Source organism: Coenobita brevimanus, chromosome 104 (assembly GCF_032717465.1).
Source record: "Coenobita brevimanus isolate Jiangsu-jjx chromosome 104, ASM3271746v2, whole genome shotgun sequence".
Classification (NCBI taxonomy): domain Eukaryota; kingdom Metazoa; phylum Arthropoda; class Malacostraca; order Decapoda; family Coenobitidae; genus Coenobita; species Coenobita brevimanus.
The window spans coordinates 34,123,792-34,132,778 of NC_137057.1; positions in this window are offsets into that span (position 1 = coordinate 34,123,792).

An 8,987-nucleotide genomic window follows, 5' to 3' on the forward strand; every position below is an offset into this window, starting at 1 on the left:
TTGTGCTTAACTTTGGATAATCAGGCGGTACCTTTTCAAAATTCTGTAAAATTTTTAGGAATACATTTTGATCGAAGAATGAATTTTAAACTTCACGTTAATACTTTGCTTGCACGTTGTGATAAACCATTAAATGTCCTCAAGTACCTAGCGGGTACTACCTGGGGTGCCGACAGAAAATCTTTATTAATGGTGTATAAGTCCCTTATTCGATCAAAGCTAGACTATGGCGCACAGGTGTATGGCTCGGCATCCGATGCCACACTGAAAGGATTAGATGTGTTACAGAATAAATGCTTGCGAATGTGTCTTGGAGCCGTCCGGTGTACCCGTGTGGCTCGTATGGAAGTGGAGGCGAATGTGCCTCCCCTCCGTATTCGCCGTGACCACCTGGCCTTGTCCTATAGTGTAAGGACATTTAGGAAAAGTAATATCGGCTATGTGGCCTGTACCCCCCTGCGTCAATACCATCACCTTCTGCGGGGGGTGCGTCGGCCACTTGCCGTTCGCCTCCACTAACTGACTCAGGAGCTTGGTGTGGACCCCAGTGACTGTGACAAGTTGGTGTTAAAAAATATAGCGCCTTGGGAGCCACCTGCTCCCACTGTTGATGTTACATGGCTCCCAGCACCAAAGGCCAAGGCGCCGGAGGCGGAGGTCCACCACTTGTTTCATAACATCATCATTCGTCACTTGGGGTCCCACCACTTGTACACCAACGGCTCCAAGTCGAGTGAATGTGTGGGTGCAAGTGTGTGGTCGACTGAATGTGCCCTCAGGTATCGGTTGCTGACTCATACATCTGTGTTTACCTCAGAACTTTTTGCTATTGACAAAGCCATAGACTATGCTCTCAGTTCTAGGCATGACTCATTTGTCATATTTTCAGATTCAAAATCAGCCCTTCAGGCAATTGCATCTTGCACTACGGACTCTCACGAGATCCAGGGCCGCATCGTTAATAAGTTGCATTCATGCAACAAGTCATTCACGCTGATCTGGGTGCCTGGTCATTGTCGTATCTACGGTAATGAGCAGGCTGACTTACTTGCAAAGTCGGCTGTAGAGCTCGAGGAGACTTGGGACGTTCCTCGTGATCTACGGTCGAGTCTCTCTCTCGGAAAGAAATCAATAAATCTACTGTGGCAAGGTCAGTGGACCAGACTAAATATTCCAACCTGTAACCCGTACCTGGGCGACTGGGACACCGCCAACCGCCCCAGTCGCCTAGAAGAAAAAGTGTGGGCACGGTTACGGCTTAATGCCACCGTTTTAACACATATGAAACCTTATATGGAAAGACGCTTCCCACCGCACTGTGACATCTGTGATGCGGTGTTATCTATCAGTCATATCATCCTGCGCTGTCGGCGATTTATTCGTGAACGTGCTTCACTTATAAACTACTGCGGTGCAGCAGACGTCCCCTTCACCTTTTCCACCATCCTGGGTGATGGGGACATTGTTATGACTGATAAATTGATGGCTTTCTTGAGAGAGACCGGACTGATCAGAGTGATGTGACTTTTTTTCTGTGTGGTTATGGTTTTTATCAACAGTAAATATGTATATATTGTAATATTAATTAGGGTTGACAGTTGACATATTTGAAATAGTTCCTCCTCCCACTGATCTATTTTTAATATAGATGTCCCCTACATTAAACCCCGTTCCTCGACTGCCAGTCACAAGCTGATGAGTGCAAGTGTGCAATATAGAAAGGTATTGGGCACTTGCAGTCGATGGTGGTCTGCTGGCCGAGGTTCTTCACTTTTTGTACAAATTATGTAAATACATTATACCATCTTGCTAAAGTTATTCTAATTAGGGCCGACAGCTGACGTATATGGAAATGTTCCTGACTCGTCTGGTTCCCTCTCATATATTGATGTCTCCTATATTAGGTTGTGCCTGGACTGACAGTCACCATGTGATGAGTGCAGGTATGTAATGTAGAATGGCATTACATATCTGCAGTCGATGGTGATCTCTTGGTCGAGGCTTTTTTACCATTAGTGTAGGGCTAGTTATTTGTCTCTTAGGATTTAGTATAGGTTAGCGATTTGACTGTTAGGTGATTAGTTATAGGGTCTTTACATTAGGCATTTTGGTTTATAAGTAATATAAGGTTAAGAAAAACAATTAAAAAATAAACAAAAAAATAATAAAAATAAAATTACAAAAAATAATAAAATAAAAATTATTATATATATATGTACGTGTGCATGAAAGTGTGTATATTCATATGCATGGATGTGTGTATGTATGTATGTATATATATATATATGTTCATATATATATGTATATATGTGTAAATGTATATACATGTATATATTCTGCCTTAATGACCAGGAGCCATATATATATATATATATATATATATATATATATATATATATATATATACACACACACGTGTGCATGAAAGTGTGTATTTTCATATGCTTGGATGTGTGTATGTATATATTTGTAAATATATATACATATATATATTTTTGCCTTAATGACCAGGGGCTCCGGCCTCAATGGTCAATAGGCAAAAAAAAAAAAAAAAAAGTATTTCTCGACCATTATACATTTTCATTTACAAATGATAACTTATATTTTTCAAATTCCATACAAAAATCAATATTTTTGTCTAAATTACGTAATGCATGTAGTTTGGTTTGAACTTCGATGGCCCCCCCGCTCTCCCTTCATTATCCCAACTTCGGTTTGAGAAAGAGAGCATTTAGTACGCAAAAACCACACCAACTTGATCTGTGCATATACAACACACACAAACCAACCACATCAACTTCGTCTGTGCATTTACAACACACACAAACCTACCACATCAACTTGGTCTGTGCATATACAACACACACAAACGTACCACATCAACTTGGTCTGTGCGTTTACAACACACACAAACCTACCACATCAACTTGGTCTGTGCATTTACAACACAGACAAACCTACCAAATCAATTAGGTCTGTGAATTTACCTCACACACACACACACACACACACACACACACACACACACACACACACACACACACACACACACACACACACACACACACACAAACCTACCACACTAAATTGGTCTATGCATTTACCACACACACAAACCTACGACACCAACTTGGTCTGTGCATTTACCATACACACAAACCTACCACACCAAATTTGTCTGTGCGTATATCACAGAGACAAACTTACCACACCAACTTGGTTGTGCATTTACCACACACACAAAGGTACCACACCAACTTGATTGTGCATTTACCACACACACAAACCGTACCACACCAACTTGTTCTGTGGATTTACCACACACACAACCTACCACACCAACCATCTCACCTGCATCCCACCTCTTGCCTACCAACACAACAACCCTTCCCAATGCGACCTACGCTATCGCGGGAATGTTGGTTGAGCTCGTATTCTTGTCGGTTTAAGGAGATCCCTAACACACTTTCCTAAGTGATTTATTTTCCTTATTACACCATATCGTCCTATTCTATGTTTTACAAATCCCACCTATACCGCCATACTATACGTAAGTAGAGTACAAACTGAAATTCATCACTCGTATCCAACAATAAATCGCTAAGGATGAGGTGTTAGGATGCTTCCTTACCCGACGAGAATACGGGCCTTGCCTGCATTCCCGTGTAAGGAAGAGGTATAGTGATGATCTTTGAAGGACGAGGTATAGTGATGATATATGAAGGAAGAGGTGTAGCGATGATCTACGGAGGAACAGTAGTGATGATCTATGAAGGACGAGGTGTAGTGATGATCTATGATGATCTGTGATGGAAAAGGTGTAGTGATGATCGATGAAGGAAAAGGTGTGGCCATGATCTATGAAGGACTGCGTATTCTTATTTCATTGAATATCGTCTATTCTTATTTAACAGGATAAAATTTTCGTGCTCTTACAGCTTATTTCCAGCAGCTCAGTGGAAGATAAAGACAATGCTACATCATGAACTTGGCTTTTCTTCGTGACTAGCATGAAAATATAGTGTTTATCTTTTGCTACAAGTCAGCGTTTAAGATTGAGAGGTAGCAATTTTAGGCCACGTTAGTGAAAGTGGTATAGGAGATGCTCCAATTCTTCATTGTTGTGTCTTGTGTTTTTTGGGTATAGTCATGTGATGTGTAAAGGAATTGATTTGTTCAAATCCTCCTCCTTGACTTACATCTTCCTCGTCTTCTTCGAGGACCTCTCGTGAGGTCAGTCTGCTCAGACGTGGTAGAGACCTGTGGTAGTGTTGTGCTAGTATGCTTTAGTGATCTGTGATAGTGGCTGTGTTAGTGTGTTGTAGTGATCAGCGATAGTGCTTTGCTAGTGATCCGTGAGAGTGTGTGTTGTGGTGACCCGTAGTGACCCGTGATAGTGTGTGCTACCCAGTGTGAATTTGTGTGTAATGGCTTCCTCGGCAGAGTGCTGTGTCCCCACTGCGGGTATTGAAAAGGACTACCTTGAATTAAAGGAGGAACTTCTCGAACTGAAGCGGGATGGACAAATTCTCAGGCAGGAGAAGTCACAGATGAGGGAATTATTGGAGGAGATGTTGGAGGAGAAAGAGAAAAAGGCTGAAGGTTGGACACTAGTTAACAAGGGTGCAACGAAGTTCACTCTTAAAAAGCAAACGGAAGTTAAGACCACTAATGCATTCGAGCACTACGGGACGAATGTGAAGGGAAGGCAGAGAGGGAAGTAGAGGAGAAGGACGATGAGAGAACTTCCAGTACAGGTATGTATAAACAGAACAAGAAAGGTAAGAAAAATGTTGCTGTTGTTGGAGACTCCCAGGTGAGATATCTGAACAGGGCCTTGTATACTCCACTCGCTAAACATGTGTGTCTTCCAGGGGCCACGGTGGCTAATGTGGTAGAAAAAATTTCAAATATCGTAAAGGAAAGTGGTGACAAACCCACTGTGTGCCTCAGTGTAGGAGGCAATGATATTAGTAGCCGTAAGAGTGAGGTACTGTGGAAAAGGTACAAGTTGATGTTAGAAAAGGTTAGGGAGAGGGGAGGAACTCCTGTAGTGCTTGGTGTTTTACCAAGGTGGCGGGTTGGAAGGGAATGGTTGAGCCGGGCAATAGGATTTAATTGCCGCCTTGAAAGGTATTGCAAAGACAATGCAATACCTTTCATAGACAGCTGGGACCGGTTTTATGGACGGAGTGCCTTGTATAGTTGGGATGGGACTCATCTTAGTAAGCAGGGAGTTACTGTTTTAGCTGGAATGATAGATAGGGAGTTGGAGGGATTTTTTCGAGATTGAGAAGTAGGTGTACAGGAAGATGCAGCAACTACACTCAGAAATCATTATTACCATGTTTGGATAGATGCATCGATACTTGCAAAACTAAGAACAAAAGTTCAACCAATAGTGTAGATACATCCACTCAGGCACCACAAATTGAGCAGGCGATGATAGATGATAGAACAAGCGATGATAGAAGGGCGATAAGCGATAATACAAAAAATTGTTATATTAGTAAAGTAAAGAGTTTCCCAGTTAGTAATAAAATAAATAACAGTAAATGCCAAGGTAGAGGCATAACTACTAGTAATAATCTGAAAGTGTACTACACAAACAGCCGGAGTTTACGTAATAAAATGGATGAACTGAGGGCTTTAATTTGTACAGAGAAAATAGACATTGCGGTTATTAGTGAAACTTGGATGAATACAGACACGCGAGAATTTTTAGCAGAATATCAGATAAAAGGCTATAATATTTTTGTGTCAAACCGTCAGGGAAGAAAACGAGGAGGGGTAGCTATTTATGTAAAGGATTCATTAAACTGTTACAATGAAGCAGACATTAAAGTAAATAGGGACACAGAAAGTGTCTGGGTTGAAATTAGGAAGAGGTGTAGTGTAGTGATGATCTATGAAAGAAGAGGTGTACTGATGATCTATGAATGAAGAGGTGTAGTGATCTATGAAAATAGAGGTGTAGTGATTATTTATGAATGAAGAGGTGAAGTGATGACCTATGAAGGAAGAGGTGTAGTGTTGATCTATGAAGGAAGAGGTGTAGTGATGATCTATGAAGGAAGAGGTGTAGTGTTGATCTAAGAAGGAAGAGGTGTAGTGTTGATCTATGAAGGAAGAGGTGTAGTGTTGATCTATGAAGGAAGAGGTGTAGTGATGATCTATGAAGGAATAGGTGGTGTGATAATCTATGACTGAAGAAGTGTAGTGATGATGTATGAAGGACTGCATATTCTCACTTCAGTGGTGTTTATTCTTCTTTAACCTTATTTAGGCCAAAAAAAATTTCCTCCTCTGCTTATTTCCCGTAGCTCAGTGGCAGATAAAGACAATGCTGGGGCTCTACATCAATTGTTCATTTTTTGCTAAAAGTCAGCTTTTAAGATTGAGATGTGGCATTTTTAGGACAGTTTCGACTGAAAATGGTATAGGAGATGCGCCACATTCTTCATGGTTGTGTCTTGTGCTTTTTGGGTCAACTCTTGGAATGTGTAAAGGAATGTAACTGTTCAGATCATCCTCCTTGACTTATATCCTATTCACCTTCTCCCCCCCACTCATCTCTCTCTCTCTCTCTCTCTCTCTCTCTCAAAAATGAATTAAATTTGAATATTGATTTTTTTTTTTCCCAGGAAATCTTATAAACTTTATAATCTAGGGGTAAAAGTGAAAATATTAGGATAACGTTGTGGAACTCGACGCAGGAGTGTGCAGATTTTTTAACCTATTGTATGGTCCCTTGTTATTGACACAAAGCATATAGTTTATTATTAACACCAAGTTATTACTAATATTTTGGGTGTTCGATACAAAAATAGATGTTGTCTGACCTATATAGCGGCGGTGGTTTGTATTGATCGTAACTCCCCACTATATCTTAAATTGGTGTGGTGTGTACATTTACCACACACACAAACCTACCACACCAACTTATCTGTGCACATACTGCACACACAAGCCTACCACATCACCGTGCTCTGTGCATTTACTACACACACGAACCTACCACACCAACTTGGTCTGTGAATTTACCACAAACACAAACCTACCACACTATCCATCTCACCTGCAACCCACCTCTTGGCTACCAACGCAACAACCCTTTCCAAATCGACCTACGTTATCGTGGGAAGTGTGATTGAGCTCGTATTCTCGTCATTGATGGAAGATCCCAAACACCTTTTCTTAAGCGATTTAATTTGCTCGATACACCTTATCGTCCTACTCTGTGTTTATACATCCCTCCTATATCGCCATACCATTCGTAAAGTACAATAGGATATTGATCACTCGTACCCAACAATAAATCGCTAATGAGAAGAAGTTAGGGGCCTTCATTAGTCATTACCCAACGAGAAAGTGGGCCTTGACTGCATCCCTAAGCAAGGAAGATTGTGTAGTGATGATCTATGAGGGAAGAGATGTAGTGATGATCTATGAAGGAAGAGGTGTAGTGATAATGTATGATGGAAGAGTTATAGCGATGAGCTATGAAGGAAGAGGTGTGGTGATGATCTTTGATGAAAGAGGTGTAGTGATGATGTTTGAAGGAACATGTGTAGTGATACTTCAATAAGGATGAGGTGTAGTGATGATCTATGAGGGAAGATATGTCGAGATGATCTATGAAGGAAGAGGTGTAGTGATAATCTATGATGGGAGAGTTATAGCGATGAGCTATGAAGGAAGAGGTGTGGTGATGATCTTTGATGAAAGAGGTGTAGTGATGATCTTTGAAGGAACATGTGTAGTGATACTTCAATAAGGATGAGGTGTAGTGATCTCTGATGGAAAGGTGTAGTGATGAGCTATGAAGGAAGAGGTATAGTGATGATCTATGAAGGAAAAGGTGTAGTGATGATCTATTAAGAAAGAGGTGTAGTGATGATCTATTAATAAAGTGGTGTAGTCATGATCCATGAAGGACTGCATATTCTCATTTCAGTAAATTTTGACTATTGTTGTTTAACCTTAATTAGTCCAGAATTTTCGTCCTCTTGCAGCTTATTGCCCGTAGCTCAGAGGCAGATAAAAACAATGTTGCGGCTCTGAATCATGAACTTGACTCTTCTTCGTGACTAGCATCACAATTTAGTGTTTAGCTTTTGCTACAAGTCAGCGTTTAAGATTGAGAAGTGGCAATTTTTAGCCAGGTTACAGTGGAAGTGGTGTAGGAGATGCGTCACGTTCTTCATTGTTGTGTCTTGTGTTTTGAGGGTAAACTCATGTGATGTGTAAAGCAATTGATTTGTTCAGATCATCAGGATCTTAACTTACATCTTCCTCGCCTCTCTCTCTCTCTCTCTCTCTCTCTCTCTCTGAAATTGATTAATGTTGGATATTGATTTTTTTTCTTTTACTTTCCCGGAAATCTTGTAAACTTTATAATGTAGGGGTAAAAGCGGAAATATTAGCATAATGTTGTGGAACTCGACGCAATAGTGTCGAGATTTTTAAAAGCTATTTCACGGTACCTTGTTATTGACACCAAGCATATAATTGTTATTAACACCAAGATATAAGTAATGTTTTTGGTGTTCGATACAAAAATAGATATAGTCTGACTTAGGTAGTGGCGGTGGATTGTTTTCTTCGTCACCTTCTCCATATCTTAACTTTGTCTGGTCTCTACATTTACCACACACATAAACCTACCAGAACAACTTGGTCTGTGCATTTACGACACACATATAATTGATAATTCAAAAGTTTTATAAAGTACTATTTTCATGTTCACTGCCTCTTCAGGACCTCTTCAGGACACTGCTAGAATAGCATCTAATGTAATATGCAAGCCTGACGATATTGAGGGAATGGAGGTAATGAGACCACTGATTCAAAACATGGTTTTGGAATTAATTATTAAGTATAAACGAGGAGGCCTACCAGACAAATTAAGTAGTAACATTAATAAAATAGCAAGTGTAACTAATAGAGATTTATCTATGTATTCTAGCCCTAAATCCACAAATAAC